Genomic DNA, 19,853 nt, shown 5'->3' with positions numbered 1-19,853 from the left:
ACGTAGAGTCACTGGAGACATAACCGATCCATTTTTGTGCCATGAATCCAGAGCACAACAGTCTCCCTGTGCATATAAATACATGCTGTCTCTGGCTTCCCAGAAAAGGAAAACACTGCCCTAGAAAGGTAAAATGTTGGCTACTATGTTAGACTGAGAAACTGAGATCATAATTTATAGTACACAAACATAAGATAAGAGTGAAAAACTGAAAGCTAGAAAAGAATTTTTGGAAATCAATACTCAGAATAACAAGCTATTAAAGAAGGGACAAAGTTAATTGAAACTTGATTTTGGTCTTACCAGTTGGCAAATGTGCTTGCATTCACATAATTAAGGTTAGTCAAAATTACCTATTCAGGAAGAGTAAAATTTAGAAATCAAAGTAAGACCCTTCTATTAAATGAATTGGTTTAACTTTTTGAATGTGCAGTAAAGCAATTGAACTTATTTTGCTATTTCAAAATATGAAGGAGCTTCAAGTATTCAAAAGTTGTAAGAATTTTGTATACATTTAGATGTCTGTTTATTCTTCCTTTGAAACCCTTTTTAAAAATCTCACTGCTTCAAGATGTTCTTCTTTGTTTTCCTTCCATTGATTTACTGTATAGACAGATATTCCTCCTTGCTTCTTTCTCCTGCCTTTCCCAAGTCAAGAAGCACTATTGGAAAGAAAGGCAAATAGGGAAAGCTATTACCAACGGCTGACTCTGCCCTAGTCTTGGCTTTTACACAGAATTAGTGCAACATATGGCCTCAGATAAGAGCAATACATTTGAGCAGGGTCTGACTGACAACACAACCTCTAGGTTAAGGCCTGTGAGTGGCCTTATCACACCTGAGTGCATCACTGGATTTGTGCTTTGGTCCTTAAAGCATGAGAGCCTTTCATCTTTCAGATTGTTTAAGATATCCTTGTGAAGTCTGGAGCAGCAACAGACTTTGGGAGGGTAAGCACCCAAAAGGGAAGCCCACCTAGTTTAGAACCTGCTTGTTGAAATTAGGAAAAACGTGTTAACGATTCACTTGGAGGAGAGGGACAGATCATAATTGCACTCATTCACTAAGATCTACATTGTTGCACAAAATACAGCATGGGAATCTATTACACATATAGGTGGTAATTCACGAAACACTGAACGAGCTCTCTGACTCACACAAGCAGGCAAAGAACTGGCACTAAGATACACCTGCTTTTCTGCTCTTTCCTAGATGTTTGATAGCTATCCCTCCTCTGAGATAGCCTTCAATCACAGTCAGAAAAAGGGATGCTGCTCTCAGCAGCTTCAAATCACAGCCTTAATGTGAGCCCAGTCTCAAAAGGTGTTTAAATTAAGTAAATTGAGGCAGCTGGGGCATAGCCATTTATTCTCTTTTGCCTTCTGTTACAAAAATTATAACCTTGGCTTAAGGAATGAGCTAGCAATAGAAAAATAGCTACAGAAAGACTCAACAAATGACATTTACTAGACATCCTAGGCCTACCTTAGGATATTTTTTCATATTGGTTCACAGAACGTTTAAACTTTTAAAAGAACATATTTTTAATTGATGGAAATATGATTCCTATGCAAGCATGCCAGTACATCCAGTATTGCCAAATAGAGTGCTATCATTCTGAAAACTTCAGACTTTGCTATTGTTATCACTCAGCAGCTGCTGCATTTGGTCTGATCTGTCCATAAAAATTTGCTAAAAATGCTTGTTGATTTTTTTTTTTCCTAGATTAGATGCCATTTTTTTCCACCTGTAGTCTTCACAATTAAAACTACACGAGGTCCTATTATTTACTATGAAGAATCATGAAGACATCATCTTTCATACAGGAATTTGCACATGGGGAGGCGCTTTCTCTATTGTCCCTCAAATAAAGTTTTAACAACTTTTGAATGACATAGACAGAACTACAAACAACATCTTAATGTTTACTTAAAGTACAGCTAGATCTAAAAAAAAAAATTTGCTAGGCCAGCTATAAACAAAATAAAAGCATGTATTTTCCTCTTTCCTGATAAATTTACATAAAGTTAAGTAAAATCTAATTTGCCCTTTCTATAGTGCTGAATTGATTGGATAATGGTAAAACTTCCCAAAGGATTAAACCATTCCTATTTGCATGCTGATTAGTCTGTCAGGGCTATATTGACAGTGCATGTATATATTAACACACAACCTCCTGTCATTTCTATTAATTCAATGTGGAGAATATATTTTTAACAGAGACTCAGATTTCATGTTTATAACTTGACAAATTAGTTTAGTGCTGCTGTGGAGATAGAATCAAACTGCTGTGTTTACACTATGTTGCCTCTTCAACTATGACTATATAAAAACAGCGTTTACTAAAGGAAATGGAAATTCACTTTAGACATGAATACTCTGCTCAAGTAAAAGTTCTGGAATTTAAGAAGCACTTAGTTGCTGCATTAGGCCATTTAGGATGTTTCAGCGTCTCAATTGACTGTAATACCAATCTGCTCAAGTGCCCTGTTAATGACCTTCCATCTCACAGCAAGCTCAGGAATTCAGTGTTTATACTTTTCTCTTTTTTTGTAACTATACCATGAACAGACTGAAGGACAGATCCTTCTTTCTCTCACTACTGTGGCAGAAGTATGTAAATTGTTATCACTTCAAACTAAAAAAACCTCTAACCTTCCTGTGTCTTAATGAAAATTGTCATTGGCAAAAATTAGAAAGAGGGAACTGCTTCAAACAGTGTGTTAAAAAGAAAGAAACAGAGTTTTAAATGTAGATTCTAAATTTAAGAAAAAAAAATATATATACATTAACTCCCATGTTGCAGCATAAAGCATTCTTAGTTTTGTGTTATTGTTCTAAATGAATACCTACAACACAGTAATATGTATCTAGACTGAGAGCACCACTACCATTTCTCAAAGCACTCCTAGAATTTTAATGTAACTAGTAAGCAATGTAAGATATATATAGGGAGAGAAGATTGGATCTGTGCCACTGATCTAGCTTCACTGCAGTCAAAAATATGAGTCATTTTCACAAAATTAATATAAGATACAGAGTATCTGCTATGTTAGCAAACCTGAATACTTAATCATCTACCCTGCCATGTCTTCACTTTATCAAATGGACTGAGAGCATGAGAAAACTTCATTGAATGATATCACTAGCACTTGTCTGCATTGTTTACATTTTGTGGCAGACTAGTAAGAATTTGAGTTAGAGTATTTTGAAAAAATACTAAAGCTAAATTCCATTTTTTAATTTTTCTTCACAACCGTAAAAATAAGACTACCTACAAACACTTTCTTTTGTGCTCTTTTTTCCACCAAAATCAGCAGGATCCTTTGTGATTTCTTATCTATATACGTACTTATCTATATACATACTCTAAATGATCATGAAAAAAAATATTTCCAAAAAAAATAAAAGTAATTCTGTGATGCTCTCAAAGAATTCTAAAAGCTGAACACTAATTATGAAGAGCAATAAGGAATTTGGGAAGTAGTTGCTCCCCTACACCCCCCAGTAGAAATTTGAGAATGTAAAACTCTTGGCTTGCTTTTAGAATTCTGGTTTTGCACATCCAGGAAAGTAATTGATGCCTCTGAAAAACACAAATTCTTTTAAGATATCCATTCTTAAAAGCCTCAGTAGGCTGTGGGAACAGTACCTGTTCTAGGATAGCAGCTATCCCCAATTCTTCACATGGAATTGAGGATAGTTTACAGCCTTTAGGATGCTGCAACATGACAATCAGACATATGTAAGCATACAGTTAGAGCCTAAAATTATGCCTGTTAAATGAACATGATTCAGTTTAATTTTCATCTCATTCATAGCATAGATCACGTCAGCCAATATGTCTAGTTAAATTCTTGGTCTCTTAATATTGTTACATAGCAAATACCATCATTGAAGTTAGTGGGAATTTCATGGCTACAATCTCTCTGTACACTCCTCATACTAGAATCTGCCTGGAATGAGAATTACTGTGTTTTTGTATTAATCCTATCAAGAAGAACATGTAGAAAGACATAAATAAAACTAACTAACATTTAGAACACTTCAGTTGAATAAGTTTTCATGTCTTAAAATGCTAATTTCAGGAAAATATTCTATTTTTCTTAATGTTTAATGCACATTTCTTTAAATTTACTGTGGAGAAGAGTATGTATCAAATATTAAAACTTCTTATTTCCCATTTAGCTCATTGAGCCCTAGTCCTCATTTTTAGCCCATTAAAAGATCCTTAAGAATAATCTTGTGCAGCTTTTCTCATGTTATATTTTTTCCTACCTTAGCAGATATATATTTCCAAAGTGTAGTAAGTTGTTAAATTAGGTATCTCTGACCATAACTAATAAGTCCTCAAGGCAAGGTAAGAAAATAAACCATCTGCACTTTAAATGTCTAAGTACTGCTTTTACAAATGGAAATTTCATTTCAATAAACATGAGTGCCTAACCAGACTCAATCACTTTGATTTTAGTATTATTGCCACACCTACAAAGATGGGGTTCCATTTCAGGCACTGAATGCAGTGAACAAAAAGGACTTGCAAACCATTTAAAACAGAAGCATTTAGAAAACCCCTGCAAAAAATAGAAATCTGCATAGAAATTAATTTTCAAGTAAATGCATTGAATCTGGACATTTCTGAGAGTGCTACACAAAGAGCACCATTTTCTGGGCATGGCAGAAGTTAAACCAGATTTACAAAAGCCTGGGATGCCAAAACTCTGGAGCACCAGCTACTGGCATCAAGTATTTTGCTGCTCACAGGAATGGCACTCGAAGGTGTACCCAACTGAATCTTCGAAACAGTGCTGCAGCAACGGGCAGAAGTGACAGATTCACTTGTGCAACTTCTTGGCACAGACAGCCAAGAGCAAGAGAACCCACAACACAAAATCAAACCTCTTGTGCTGCAACAGCACCAGCAAAGTATTGCACAAACAGCTGCACTCTTACATGCATCAGCTAAGACCCTTCTCTAGAAGGAACCATGACTTTTTTAATATAAAGATGATTTCTTTTTAATAATCTAGCCTAAGTTTTATGTGTTGAGAAAGACCAGTTTAGAGGGGGCAGATGTTATACTGGACATTGAAATTAGGAACTCAAGTAAGCTATTGTTCATTTAAAATTTAGAATTCTGTTTTAAATGCAACTAAAGCTGCAGCAGTAATATAAACCTTTTTTCTATTAAAACATTAAACCAGCAAAAATGACATAAACAAAATGGAGCTAAGCCAAACATTATATTCAGTGCACCATTCTTGCTAAGTGTGTTATAAGAGCAAAAATACCATTTAACACAAATTTCTTCCACTTGAAATGGAAAGGCAATTCTCAGATGTTTGAGACTTTTGAACTTCAGGTGTGTATAAAATCTAGTGTCTTACAGCCCTGCTATGAAAACTTTCTTAAACGTCAGACTAAGAAGCATTTAATCAAAACATTATTTTGATACAATGCCATCTGCAGATTTGTCCTGTCAATTCTCTTCTTTCCTTATCAGCAAATAGTGAGACAGACTGATCTCGAGCTGGTTCACTGGCCTTGATGTTCCCTTACTTGCAAACCAGACTATGGAGATAAAAAAGAATGAAACTTAGAAATGTAGTTTCAAGCCTGCTTCTTGTCCAGATTTAGAGTTGAAATATGGCTACAGAAAACAACCAAACCTAGGATCACTGTTATTGAGAGACTCAAAACATTTCTTTGTTACAACTTGGAAGGCAGACATTTTGCATTAGAGCAGTTATCTGAGAGAAATTAAAATGTGTGTGATTAGTGTTTCTGTGAAAGAGGAGAAATTTGCTTTCATAGCTCCTTACCTCTTCAGAGGCAGCCCCAAAATTCTCATTGCCTCATTTTAAAATATCAGCCTCAATATTTCAAGACTCCTCCAGAAAATCAGGGATTTCTTGTTTAGAATACATCTTCAGATTTCCAGGGTCTGAAGCCCTGAGTCACACAGCACCCTGTCATTTGGAGATGGAGCACCATAGCGAAGAGCACAAAGCACAAAGCCTTTAAACCTAAGGTACTCAGCTGGACATTGTTTGCCCAAAACCTAAAAGCCTGGGTTTAGTCATTTTCTGGTGCTTTTGTTAGCTGGCTTGCATAGGTTGTTCTGGGTTTAGCTCTTTCTGCTCACTGAAAGAGGCCCACACTGCATCCTCCCACATCTTCCTGCAGTGCTGAAGCTGGCAGCAGAACAGCATGTGCAGCCAGAGGGAATGGGGACAGACACCAGGGCAGGGACTGCCCCTTGGCTTGGGAAAACACCACAGCAATCTGTGTTCATCGGTGAGCCGAAGAGCTGAGCTGTTGTTTGTAGGGTTTAGGATGTATGTGGTGTGGCATGGAAGTATTTCTGGCCCGTAGGAGATAGAGCTCCTTTAAGGCTGTTCTTCGGGATGCTTTACAAGGTCATCAATCTTACATTTGCTCCCCTTGTCATTGTTCCACTATTCAAGCTTGTTTTAACATGATATCAATTTATAATTTCATGCCTTGTGTTTCCATAACATTTTTTAAATTATTATCTACCGATAACAGAGTCTTCACACAGACCAACTCACCATGCAAGTAACTACATTTCTGATGCATTTCTCATTGTAGACTGTTTAGAACATGACTTAAATCTTATTATATTCATCCAGCAAGTTCAATTTCTGAGAAGAAGAAAAATACTAATCCTTGTTGAAGTTTAAGAAAATGATTGTTTAATTGAATTGACAGCTCCATACAGATTTTTATTTCATTTTAAGGGACTATTTTAACTTGAAATAGTTTTACTACTGTCACTAAGTATGAAAACTCAGATTCTTTGCTGGTTTTTATGTACACATGTAAGTGACTACTTGTCACTTTCTTCAGCAAATTTCTTCATAGGCAAGTCATTCGTCCTTCAACAAATAAAAACTGATCTGAGAGTGCAAATATAAACTGCTTCCTCACTATTTTACAGAATTATAATAGAAAATGTAAATGCAAGTGAACCTCAGCATGGTTTTTGCAAGCAAATGATGTTGCTAAAATTTCTAGAACAAGAGAAAAAAATCTAAAAAAATAGAAGTATTTACAAGAGTTGCTGCATATAAAGTATTTATGATGCCTGCAGGAAATTGCAATCACTCTCTCTTTTAAAAAGAAATAAGATATCTACCTGGCTTTAGAACAACAAATTAATTATACACAATAAATTATAATAGATAAAATGTCCACTTGATATGAACTTACCTTAAAACATACTCTTAATTAACCAAATATTTTTCCCAAATATGACATATAAAAATAGAACCATAAAACAAAATCTACATATGAACATAATGAACACACAAGATCTGGCTTTTTTTTAATATAATGATGCCAGGAAATACTGTGTTGGGGTTCTTCTTCCAAAAACGTATTTTCTGAAATATAATACTCATTAAAGTGTATGTTCCCCATAAATGTTCATTGCAATTACACAGCTGCACATCTTGAAAAATATTTGCTTGCCACAGTCACTTTCCTCCCCAAAACATCAAAAATGCTTTCTGAAAAATTTGTTAATTTGAATATGATTTTTAAAAATTATTCCAGGCAAGGTATTCTGAAAATTATAAGTCAAGGTATAAAAGTTTATTCTGTTTCAAACCAGAAATCTTTGATTTTTTAAGTTTTCAAGTTGACAGACTGAAGAAATTATTCATTTACAGGTGTCTTTAAAAAATGCATGAAAATAACATCACATTCAGTATGACCTTCTATTCAAAAACACTTCAAAAACCCGACCATACTTCCCAGCAACTTGCATTTGGGCAAAGAGGCTCTCTGCAGTGCTCGCTGTCTGAGCTTTCAGGCTTCAGCTCCTCTCCCCATGGGAACATCTGAAACTCGCTGGGCTTAGTCTCTGTAGGGCACCCACTACATCTGCAGACCCCACCAAAACTCAGCTGGATGGGCTGTAGAGGGAATACAGCTTTTCTGTAATTTCAGGCTGTGCCCCACTGCAAGGGCGCTGAAGTCAGAGCATCAGTTACAGTGGCATTACCCTGTTTCACTGTAGCGAGGCAAAACTCCAAGGGACTCCTCGATAGCTTCAATCAGAATAATTGTGATAAAGGATATTGATCTGGTCTAATTTGCTATTTTGCCTCAGTGCATAAGGAGATTAAGACCTAGACTGAAAGTCAGCAGACATGGAGTTTCTTTTCCCTTACTGTTATATAAATTGTTAAGAAGCAGATTGTAGGATGCTTGAGGTCATGAATCATTTATTAGAAACAGGTAATCTGGCTTCTAGCTTCAGCTTCAATGTGTGATTTAGAAAAAGGTTACAGCTTCATCAGTAGAGACAGAAGAATTTCCTTGTATTCATAATCCTCTCTCCAAACCTTCCCCCTTCACAACAAAGTCTCCCCTTTAAAATGGGAAACACCACTAAGTAGTCCACTCTATTCAGAGCAGCAAGTCTGAAACAAAGCAGGCCCCATGGGGCAGGCTACCCAGGTCATCAGACTACTGAAGTGTCCTGAATACTTCTCAATCTTTTCTTTAGGAAGTCATGTAGGCAGGTATTTGCTGGACCTGAAATAAGAATCCGAGTCTCCATCACTTTCAATAGTTACAGTTAGTACCCACTTAGAGGAATTTTATCAGACATTTATCGCTTCAGAAGCGGTTTCATTACTGAATTACAAAGCAAAAGGGAAAGCACCTCTTCCTGCTGTGGAATTAAGTCTTTCGTTTTGGTAATACTGCAAGCACACCAAAACATACATTCTGGAAATCTTAATAAACACTAAAATAAAATAATAAATAAAATAAAATAAATAAAGTTAGTTCTTTTAAAAACACTTTTTTCTTTTTCTCTGTAAAAGCAAATGTTAATGACATCAGCCACTGAATAAAATGTACTTGGTTTTGAATTTTGACTGATAACCTGAAAATCAATTATTTGCAATGTTTTAATATGAATTTTAGAAACTCCATATATACATCAACCAGGCTACATTTGTTTTTTATCCATTATTTTTATTTGCCAAATTCTTTGCATTCTTATTGCCCTATTTTTGCTTTCCTCTTCTCAGTATTCCTTTCTGATTTACAACATGTGATTTTACCTAGGATTTCCCTGGTCATTCACAGGTAATGTGTGCAAACACTTTGTAACCATAAAAACAGTGATTTCATTTCTTCCTTTTCTTTCTTTTCTTTCAAGAAATATGGGGTTTTTTATTATTATGTGGCAAGTATATTGGATTTGTGGGAACAGTATAAAAGGAAAATCAAAGGGTGCTGAAATAAATACCAAATATCATGCCTATCCAAAAAATATGATTTTAGCTCTGAACAAAAGAGAGTTCTTACAGTCATCACATATATTTGCGAGGTGCACATTTTAAGCTATTTGATACATTTTCATTATCAAGTCTTTGGTGAAACACATGAGAGCCCTATGCTCTCCAGCAACTTATTTCACAGTCTGTATGGCACAGAAGTTTGGAGAAGATGAAGTTTCTACACTTTGTATTTCTGGAATCTTTCCAGTTCTAATGTGAGTTGCATTGGTAGGGGTTTATTCAGTGTTTCCTCTGCCCACTAATGAAAAACACAAACCATCTTTGCAGGTTTCAGAAGCTGCTACCTGTACCATGATTTCATGTACTGAAGGACTACTTCCTTCAGTGCAAATGGAGTAAGGACTGGTAGTATTTGTAATAGTTAGCCTGTGTGGATCATTTAACTTTTCCAACCACATCAATGAAATTTCAGAATGAAAGGTGATAAATCATAAATTAAGCATGCAAATTAGCTTCTAAACAAAGTCTTATTCTGTAGAGGCTAAAATTACTCTCCTAGTTTCCAGTTTTAATTACTTGTGCTATATTAATAGCTAGCCAAAGCACAGACCTTGATTTTCTTTTTTAATTTTTATTCTGCTATCATGATCAGTCTCAGTAAATCTGAAAAGCACTTTCTTTATATTGCTGTGTATGTCATAAATACCTTAACTTTTCACCATGATACTACCCAAAAGGCACTTATGGCTCAGAACCACTACATTGACCTAAAACAACTCTCATCATGAAAGAACCAATGGAATTCAAATCAACTCACTGCAAAAATAATCAATTTGTTGATCTCTGCAAATGTACTGGATACAGGGACTTTAAATGTGTTAATTATTTAAATCTGTGCAGATTGTGCATGCCAGAGTGGCAACTAAGTGAACCACTTTAGGTCTGCTTTTATTTTCTGCATATCTATCCTCATTAAGGGTCTTTACCTGACCCCAACGTAAATTAACCTATCCCCAGAACACCCACCCCCAATACATCTGTCTCAAAAATTAACAAGAATATTGCCACAAGACTCTTCTAACACCCTCTTGGGGTGTGCTTGGCCTGCTTACTGACTTCAGTGCATGTTATCAAGTCTGTCTTCACTAGTCAGAGTGGTAAGTCTGTCCTTCAGCACAGCTATTAGGAGTTTTACCTTTCCAGAATCCTAAGAAAATAATTAATCCAAAGCTAGCGTGCAGTACTTCTCTTTTCTAGGGTCAACATTCTCACAGGTCTGAAAAAACACTTGCCAGTTGCTTGAGGTCAACAGTTCAGTCGCGCTCATCCATTCTGCAGTGAGCTGTGAGCCTGCAAGAGCAGAAGTGGGCCTTGTGCTGTCAGCATCATTTTTACAGAGCTGCTGCTCACCAGGTTGAGCTTCTCCTTGTAAATGCCAGTCATCACAGATTAAGTGTGGAGAACTATCTATCCTGCTGTAACTTATCTAGGGAAGGAACTGCTTATTGTAATCAATAGCCTTACTACAAGTTATCTGAAATCTCACTCACCATTGAAATTATTCACAAACATTGTTTTATAAATAATTGTCAGAGACAAAAAGAAGCTCAAGGTCATTTTTACTCCATGTGCTATACACACCTGATTCTTTAACTTAGCCAGTTTTTACATGAGCAAAATGAGTAGCTGAAATTAGGTCCGCCCTATCTGACAAACAAAGAAAACATTGTGGATTATGAGTACATAATCAGAGGAGAAAAAAGACCTCCAGGAAAAAAAAAGTTAGGTGCTCTGAAAACAGAAGTATCCTGGAAAAAATAATATATAAAGTTTTGTGGATATATGCCTATGGCATAACTCAACCAGAGCATGTGTGAACACACTCAGCACTGTTCCTAGCCTCGGTGTGATCTTTGAGTGCAAGCACAAGGCTTTTCTCCATTTATAGTCAAATAATTTAAACATAGATGTTTTGACCAAAGAGAAGTCTGTAAACAACTCTAAGTTAGAAAGGTAGCTCCACATAGATGAGACTCAGTTTTCATTGGTCACTTGTGTTTGCAGTTTTCATTACTGCTGAGACTCAGTTTGAGGCTCTGGTCATTGGGTTTCTTGCAGGCATGTATCACGTGTGAGCACACACAAACTTGTAGTAATGCCAGCTTCACAAATCAGTCATACTTCACTTGAATGAGTTATTGCTACCACACAACGGCTGCTGGTAATGAAGCCGCTCATCCATTACAGCAGCTGTCATTTCAGCTGCATGACCTCCTTCTACCAGCTTTCAGTCACCCAGCTGGCAGTTTTTTCACTTGGAAGTCCTCAGCCTGGCTGGAGGACCATCCAAGTCATCATCAGTTGTCAGCAACCTACAGACAAAAAGTTCCCTGAGCCTACAGGCCTGCACACTTTGCTTTCATCTTACTCTGGGGGATAGCTACTCCCAATAATTAGCCAACAGAACTGCAGATCACAGCCTAACAAAGCAGTTAAGGCGGTTCAAAGGCCAACTGGCACGCTAAGAGAAGTCCCGCCATGCACTCCCACCTCTCTCCTACCACCATCTGACCCCTCAGCAAGCAGGTTAGAAAGCCACCCCAACAAACAAAAGAATGCAGTAATCTCCTCCCCAAACTAGCTGGTAGTAGGATTAAATAAGCATTAGTGCCAGGAGAAGCACAAAGCCAGGCTGGAGAGGAAGGAAGTGGGAACATCCCTTTCAGCAGGGGTTAGCCTTTTCATTGGCCTTATCTGCATTGTCAGGCTGTGGTTGGAGGTGTGTGCTCCAGGAACAGCTGAGCAGGCTTAACAGCTTTCTGGTGCCAAAAGGAGCAGTCCCATTCTCCTCTGCCTTGCATTCCATCTCTGGCATGTATCTGACCCCTCAGCAAACCGACTCATTATTCCGACCGAAAGCTATTTCCTTTATTGGTTGGGTTAGTTTACCCATGGTTTAATGAACTGAATTGGCTCAGAGAGAGGTCAGAGAAGCAGCAAGCAACAAAGAAGAAGCAGGGGAAATGCACAGCCTAGAGAAGGAGGTACACAGTGCTGCCCTTCCAGCAGCAGCAAGCAGGCATGTCAGCTCAGCCATCTCATCCCAGGGCACTCGCAGCCACCTAGCTGGCAGCTGGCCATCTTTCAGAGGGAAAACAAGCCAAGAAGGATATGCTTCTATCTACCCAACTGGCAGCTCTTTCTTTTGGGACTAACAGCACCCTTCAGCTTAACACTTGCTAGTCTTAACAGGGTAAAAATTTGTTGTCCAGCACTCCTCAGCTGAGCTAGGATCGATTAAGACTCATCATATCTGCTGAGATGCCACGTTTCAAGCTCCATCACGAAGCCTTCTGCTGCAAGGCCTACCTCCTCTCTGTAGCGTTCAGTCCCTCGTAGCAGGAGGGTCTGAAGCCCTCCACTGCTGAGAGCCAGAGGAACTGGCACTGCCTCCGTCCACCCCTCCCAGGGTGGCCTTCCCTCCCTGTGACACCTCCTGCTCCACTGCCACGTTCCCCTGCAGCTGCAGCTGCCTCAGGACGGGCTGTGGGGCGGCTCTCCGAAGGCGGGCTCCAGCCCACGCGCAAGGCGTGCACAGACACTTCACACACGCACTGCCACCACGTACTGCCTGGCCTGAGGTTTCCTGGGTGACAAACACTTGCTTCAGTTCAGAACTGACAAACAAATGGGACAGGGAACAAGCGCTGTTAAGTGATCTCCTTCATCGGGTTTGAAAATCCGAAGACGCTTTTGTAGCAAGTATATTTTTATATTAATATTAAATCTTTTAACTGTGGTACAGAGAAATACTCAAAATGACATTGCAAGTCCCCTCTTCCAGCATTTACAGAACAGAAGAAATATTAAATACTATTTCTAGATTACATTTCCATCCTTTGAAGAGGTTAAAAATTGTCATTAAAAAAAAGTTAAAGAAAACAGAAAAAAAAATCAATTAATATGCAGATAAGTGAATATCAAGGCCATTATAAATCTTTTCTTAAATACATTTAATAGAAAGCCCTGAAATGAAAGCAAATTAACATTGTGAAAAACAGTTTGAAAATTAAAATATTTTAGTTCTGCAGTAACTGTAGGAACATATTACGAAGTTAGGCAGCAATCATATGCATAATTAAAGAAGTGATTATATGTATATTTATACCATCAATGCATAATCCTCAATTTGTTTAACATAAAACAGAACATCAAGGAAACGAGAATTTAAATTCCACTTGCTTAATATGGAACATTAAGTACACAAAAAATTGCTTGTAATTTTAAACTGTATAACTTGAACAAAATTTCAAGGTGGCAAATATTTGAGAGGAAGTAATGAGTGAAAAGAAAAGGAAAATATTAATATTATGCTTAATGAACAGAAGCTTCATTTGTAATAATTAAGGAAGGGTATGCTCCCATTTGATATACTTAAAAAGAAAGTAATGCCAATTAGCAAGACATATCTTCATTTTATACAAACAAGGTAGGTATGAGAGCTATTAAATGCTTACATAGAATTTTTGTCTGGCTCCAGCACATTAGGAAACATGTACAAACCATAAAAATCTCTAATAACAACTATCTCAGAAGCATTTGCTTATATTCAGATTAATAGCAGCTTGCATTCTGTGTTTATTAGAAGAAATGGGGCATTTTGCACTACACATTCTAGATGAGTGCACTGTCCACTAGTATTTTCCTCCACTGTGCACTCCTTCCTAATAGAGGGAAGTCTGAAAAAATGCAGTGGACTCACTGTAGAAAGGCATGAAAAGACTGCCTGTTCTCAGAGAGGGGTCTCTGTGAGGTGCTCCTGAGGAGCAGCCAGACTTTCTTCACAGATCGGAGGAGCCATGGTCAAAGATCTGAAATTTTGAGAAAAGGTGATATCTGCTTCCTGCTAAACACTAAATTTCATGGACCCAAACACAGAGACACCAAATCATTCTTCCTTGAATCTCAGCCAAGGGCTGTAGCAAAGATTATTCCTTCATATTTTTTCTCACAGAGTGTAGAGCATACTCATCTATTTTGATAACAGTATTTACAGTGTTTTCTTTTAGCCTCTTTAGAAATGGTACCCAGCTGTCTTGAAGGCAGCCTTTTTTATATTTGATTGGCAGCACTCTCAAGACCAAATATTGAGCTGTTCTCAGGAGTTAAAGAGCTATCACTGTAAATATGATGTTCTGTCTTACCAAGAGTTCTGTGGTTAGTTGGATACCAGAAATAGATATTAGCTCACATTGCCAATGTTTGTTGTATGGTCTTGACAGGTTATGGAGTCATCTGTCATCAAACTTAAAAGTTATTCTAGAACTTTTTGCACCCTTAATTGTGCTACTCAAGGGATTCCATCTTTCCATTGGCTCTTCAGCTTTCCTTCTGTGCAGAGGTACCTACTATAATATATTAGCTGTCATCTGCTCCTGAGCAGGGAGGAAATACTGTTTTGGACAGAATGTATGCACCTTCTAATGAAGGAAAACAAAACCAAAAACCAAACAACTATTTAATTTTTCATTTTCTTATTTTTTCAGTGTTTGTGTTCAAAAGATGACCTATACAGTCATGTTAAAGTTAATATATGAGGGGCTGAGATCAGATGAGTATGAAATTTTGGGTTATGCAGCATGTGTTAATGTTTGAACTGTAATTTAATATTTAACATTATATGTATATTCAATATTATGACTTTAATTATTATAGTATCTCAGTGTTTATTCAAACCATCACTATTTGTGCAAAAATTTCAGAGAAATGCATTTTAAAGCACTTGTAAAACTATCAAAATACTTTTTCTTTTCTTGTTTATACATGTTGAGGATTTTTAGAATGGTTAATACTTTATATTACAGGAAGAGAATATTTCTATTAATTGCTTACTTAGTGTGGAATGTTTCCACTAATTTAAAACTGTTGCTCAAATTAGTCCCTCTGGTTATCATTAGAACCATGAGACACTGAAAAATCAAAGTTGTAGAGCAAGTCAGTGTCAATGACAGCTGTAAAAATGATAAGTCAATAAAATTAATAGAAGTATTTTTGTGCAGAGAAATCTTGTTTTTATGCAAACATATAAGCAATGTTAACCAACCAATGTTTATAAGTAATAAAATAAGAAATGCCATTTCGTGATAGAATTTATAGTCCATCAGTTATAGAAAAAAGGTTAGAAGTACTTGTTCTCATTTAAAATAATTAGTATTTTAAAAAAATAAATAATAAAATATTAATAATAAATGCAGAAATAGGGAAAAATACTTTGTTTGTACATTGCTTGTTAAAAGTATGTTCAAGTAAGCTAATGAGGAAATCTTCTCAGTGTTTTTTATGACATTCACTTATAAGTTGTAGTAATAATACACTCAATTTCCTGTATTTTATTCTGTGTACATAGGATGAAAGTTGAACTCTCATCTCAGCAGATTATATGCTCCAACAAGTGATACTACGTTATGGTTTAAAGAGTTTTCCCAGAGGCTGAGGTAGAGTTCTGCTGTTTTCTTTTGGAGAGGGTGCCCAGTGCACACCTTCGCTCCTGATATTTTCGCTTTGCTACTGTAGCCTGAAAAACATTATTTATGCTCAGTTAAGTATTGATGTAGCTGTTCCTATTGTGTCTACTTCTTAAATGTTCTATAATTCAGCTATCTCTCCTTAGAAATCACTTATAATAATTATGCATTACATGATGTGATCTTGGCTAGCAAATATATATGGGATTGTAAAACTAGTTTTTACAGAGAAAAACCCCGAGATGATCTTAGGAACAAAGAGTTCTGGCTTGAAATAATATTAGAAGCAATTCTAATGAAGTAGACTGTTAAAAGTTCTCATAATTCCTGCAGAGAATAAAGACTCTGTTCTTAAATAGAATTTAAATATTTTGTTTTTCTTCCATGGGTCCATTCCTTTGGGCTTCTCCTTCTTTTGAGGAGATAAGTTACAGCCTTGAAAATTAGTAAATAAATAACTAATTTTAATGTATACTATTTTGGTTTTTAACCATTATTTTATAACATAAATTAGACTTTTACAACACTTCTTTTTATACTAGTCATCCTTGTGGTTTATCTTCTAAGGAAAGGGGATCCACATAAGAAGAAACCTCATTACAAGTTTTTTCTATTAAGTCTTTGCTGAGAATTTTATATGCCAGTTATGGAGTGTTCAGATTTTCAAATCATGGTCTACCAATGCTTTTACACCAGTTAGTGAATATCTGTTTGAAGTTAAAAAAAACCAAAACTGTTACATAAAATACTTAAATATATATTGAGAGAAAAGAAAAGCAAGTTCTTTTAAGTGCTACAATAGCTGCCTTTAAAAACTGTCATGAACCAACCTGTCCTTAAAATCCTACTTATTTTAGAAAAACTATTTTGGAAAATCTCAGAATTGACACCTGGATAAGTTATTACCTCATACTAGATATTTAAAAGACAATTGATAGTCTCAGATTTTTATTTCTATTAAATAAAAGAATTCTCAAAATAATTTGGAAGGAACAAAATGTGTTCAAACTATTGTAAGGTAAAGAAGAAATATTAATTGACATATATTGCAACACTCAATGGGATATAGTGTGAAGTGTTACACTAAGTCTGTGTGAATTTGTTCGTCAGTCCTGTCACTTCAGTTTTAAGATGTGTTATCTGGAATGATTTACAGGTACAAGGGACAAAAAAGGAAGACATCACCATTTCACACCAAGGAACGTTCCAATTATACTCTGTTACCTGTATTAGCAATTTATAATTTCAAGTATCTAAAGTATAGGGCCATAGTTCTGTGTTGTTAATTGATATGGACATGAATGTGGTAACTATTTGTCATCTTTAGAATACTGAATGTGATAGGATGCCAACATATAGCAACAGTATACCAAATATTTGCAAGTTGGAAATGCCTCCATTGAGCATAGAAAGTGTTTTTATTTACAGAATCTTAGAATGGCCTAGGTTGGAAAGGACCTTATAAATCACCCAGTTCCAACGTCCCTGTTTTGGACAGGTATGACTTTCACTAGGTCAGGTTGTTCAGAGTTGCATTCAATCTGACCTTAAACACTTCGAGGGATGGGATATTCAAAGATTCTCTGAGCAACCTGTTTCAGTGCCTCACCACCCTCACAGTAAAGAATTTGTATCTAATATCTAATGTAAACCTGTTCTCTTTCAGTTTAAAGTCACTCCCCATTGTCCTGTCACTACATGCCCTTGTAAACACAGCACTGGAGGGCTCTGATTAGGTCAGGTCAAAGCCTTCTCTTTTTCAGGCTGAAAAAGCCCAATTATCTCAGTCTTCCATTGTAGGAGAGATGCTCTATCCATCCACCCACCTTGGTGTTCCTCCTCTGGATTCATCCCAACAGGTCCTTGTCCTCCTTGTGCTGGGCATGCCTGGATGCAGCACTGCAGCTGGGGTGTCATGAAAGCAGAACAGAGGGACAGAATCCCATTCCTCACCCTGCTGGCCATGCTGCTTTTGATGCAGCCTGGGACACTGGGCTTTGGCTTTCTGGGCTTCAAGTGCACATTTCCAACCCACATCCAGCCCCTCACCCACGAACTCCCCAAGTCTTTGTCAACAGGGCTGCTTTGTCCCCAAATCTGTACTGATACCAGGGCTTTCCTCAGCACTTTGTTCTTGGTCTCATTAAACCTCATGGGCCCATTTCTTGATCTTATCCAGGTCCCCCTGGAGGGTACCCCACCCTTCAGGCGTGTCAACTCCAGCTTGGTGTCATCTGCAAAGCTGCTGAGGGTGCAGTCAGTCTCTTTGTTTATGTCTTTGATGGAGATATTAAATAACACTGGTCCCAAAACAGATTGCTGAGGGACACCACTTGTCACTGATGTCCATCAGGACTCTGAGCTATTGACCACTACCCTTTGCATGTGACCTTCCAAACAATTTCTAATCCATCTAACAGTTCACCCAGCAAATCCTTCTCTCTCCAATTTAGCAAGAACGATGTTAGGAGGAAACCTGTCAAAGGCTTCACAGAAGTCCACATAAATGACATCTGTAGCCCTTCCCCTGTCCACTGACAGAGCCACCCCATCACAGAAGGCCACAGGGTTGGTCAGGCAGGGCTTGCCCTGGGTGAAGCCGTGCTGGCTCTCTCAAACCACCTCCCTGTCCCCTGTGTGCCTTAGCAGAGCTTCTAGGAAGATCTGTTCCATGACCTTCCCAGGCACAGAAGGGGGCTGACAGGGCAGTAGTTTTCAAGATCCTCTTTTTATCCTTTTTAAAGATAGGTACAATATTTCTTTTTTTCCAGTCATCTGGGACTTCCCCTGAGTGTCATGATATCTTTTCAAATATCATGGAGAATGGCTTGGCAACTACCTCAGCTGATTCCTTCAGAAATTTGGGGGCATCCCATCAGGTCCCACAGTGCATTAAGGTTCCTCAGGGGGCCATGTACCTGCTCTTTAGTTACAGTCAGAGGAACTCTGCCACCCCAGTCATCATCTTTCTGTCCATCCACTTGAGAGATTTGGGAAGAGAGGTGGCCAGTGAAGTCTGAGGCAAAAAAATCTATTGAGCCTGCTCCTCATTTGTTGTTGTTGTTGCAGAATGAAAGCCTGAGAGTGCAATGATTCCCGTAGCAGGAGCAAGAAGACTTCATCAATAGGCTCCCCTTGGCTTACATAGAACATTGATTTCACCACCTTCTGTGTGGCCTCCCAGCATGTTTCCTTCTTCTCACCTATGAAACTATGAGGCTTCTCAATACAGTTCTTAACTCATTGTTTGAGGTATCTACTGTGACATGAAAGTCTAATAATGTTCTTTTCAGCCAGCATATCTTGCATAACGGTATTCCACTTATTTTTACCCGCCCATTTGGTCACCAGGTTGAATATTACCTTCCCAAGCCTTTTACAACTGAGAAAATGCTTGTAAAAGGTATACTGGCTTTATCCTGCAGACAGAGAGGACATTGCTATGATGTCACAGAACTGCTTTATGAAGCCATTTCTAAATGAACAGACATTTATTTATGTGCAAATAAGGTGTTCTGAGAACAATGAAGAGGAGTTAGCTGTTGAATTGAGAAGAGTACTGTCAGAAATACTGGACAGTTGCAACTTAACTTACATATTGGTTTATTCTACAGCTACAGCCTTCCTGTAGCATCATAAAGCTGGGGGAAAGTTATTCTCATATGTGTAGTGGAAATGACAGACGATTTAATAAATGTGGAAGCTATAACTTTTATTCAATATTTATTTTCTCATCTCAAGTAAAACTCCTATGAAGATCTATATAGTATTCCTAAAAGTTTCCTGTCTTAGCTTCAAAACAGTCCTGATGTGAATAGTTTTCACATAAAAACACTGTTCAATAGAATTTTCATCCCATTTAATTGCTAAATTAACACTAATTCAGTTTAAGACTTGAATGTGATTTCATTAAGGAAATGTAAAATATAAAGCGTAAAAATATAAAAATGTCTCTTTCACTTAAAGAGCAGTAGACATTCTACACAGCAGAAATTAATGAACCTTTTGGAACAACCATCCAAAGTTTACATTTATTGTGGCCCAGTAC

The 19,853-nt window shown here is 37.3% G+C and overlaps 2 long non-coding RNA genes across 2 annotated transcripts in view; both read right to left on the bottom strand.

Annotated features, from left to right (window-relative positions):
- Positions 1-14,152, bottom strand: part of LOC147652624 (uncharacterized) — a 37,789-nt gene extending 23,637 nt beyond the window's left edge. The window contains exons 1-3 of the long non-coding RNA XR_015287644.1: positions 14,044-14,152; positions 12,651-12,958; positions 10,477-10,631 (exon numbers count right to left, since the gene is read on the bottom strand). This is a non-coding gene — a long non-coding RNA (uncharacterized LOC147652624). The remainder of the gene's footprint in view (positions 1-10,476; positions 10,632-12,650; positions 12,959-14,043) is intronic.
- Positions 14,153-15,818: 1,666 nt separating this feature from the next.
- LOC111930055 (uncharacterized) lies at positions 15,819-19,020 on the bottom strand. Its single transcript, XR_002865017.2, has 3 exons — positions 18,739-19,020; positions 17,632-17,710; positions 15,819-15,855 (listed from the first exon to the last, which is right to left on the bottom strand). It is a non-coding gene; the product is annotated as an uncharacterized LOC111930055 (long non-coding RNA).
- Positions 19,021-19,853: the final 833 nt, after the last annotated feature.

The sequence above is a fragment of the Cyanistes caeruleus genome, chromosome 6 (genome assembly GCF_971803275.1).
Source record: "Cyanistes caeruleus chromosome 6, bCyaCae1.hap1.1, whole genome shotgun sequence".
Lineage (NCBI taxonomy): Eukaryota > Metazoa > Chordata > Aves > Passeriformes > Paridae > Cyanistes > Cyanistes caeruleus.
The sequence above is the reverse complement of the archived record's forward strand: the minus strand, read 5'-3'. Positions and strand labels throughout refer to the sequence as shown.